We start from the raw sequence: 953 nt of genomic DNA on the forward strand, positions 1-953 counted from the left end.
CCTCTGTGCTTCTGTCACCAGTCCTTGCCACGGGGACAACAGGGGATGGGAGCCTGCAGCCCCCAGATCAGTGCTGCCTATGTCTGCACAGAGGGGGCCATGGAGAGTTGGCAGCTGCCTGGGGGAGGAGGCTCCCTGGGGTAACCTGCCAGTGGGGAGGGGGATGGTGGCGCGTCAGGACGAGGAGGATGGGGAGGCACTTTGGCGTGGTGTCGTGGGCAGGAGTGGCTCCCTAGGGTGGCCCTTCGATGCGTCTCACTGGGGTCTCGGCCAGACACCTGCCCCTGTTTAGCTCCAGAAGTGCGGGCAAGCAAACCCCAAACCCTCAGCTGCTACAGGGCTGCAGCAAGGCCTGGCTGTTCCCAGCAAGTGAGAGCCCCTGCACCAGCTCCAGGGTACAGGAGTCCCCAGTGCCCAGGCCGGCTGGACAGGCTGCATCTCCTGGGAGCCAGACCCCATGCCCATTGGGGGATAGCTATGGGGCTGCGAGGGGAGCCCAGAGCCCCCCAGGCCACATCAGCTTGCCGGCTGTGGTGCTGCTTTGCATGCCAAGGGCAGCTGCGGAGGTGGCTGCTCCGCACTGGCTGCCCTCGTCTGCATGTGACAGCACCTCATCGGGCTGCGTGTGAATGGGGAGTAGGAGAGGCAACCAGCTGCCTGCAGCCTGCTGCACAGCCCAGGGATTACGGACCAGGCCGGTAGGCAGGGGTGGGGGCATGACTGGCCATGCAGAGGGGCAAGGGGCAGCAGATACCATGGCAGGTGATACTGCAAAGAGCTGGGCTGTAGGGGGTTTCACGAGAGGGCACACTCCCCTCATCAGTGCATCTCTAGTGACCCATTGCAGTGCCAGATGGGTGCTGCGGGGCAGGGTCTGTCCCAGGGCCCCAGGGCAGCACTAGGGGGCGCTGTGCCGCAGGGAGCGGGGCGAGGTCTGTCCCAATGCCCCAGGG

Source organism: Lepidochelys kempii, chromosome 8, assembly GCF_965140265.1.
Source record: "Lepidochelys kempii isolate rLepKem1 chromosome 8, rLepKem1.hap2, whole genome shotgun sequence".
Classification (NCBI taxonomy): Eukaryota; Metazoa; Chordata; order Testudines; family Cheloniidae; genus Lepidochelys; species Lepidochelys kempii.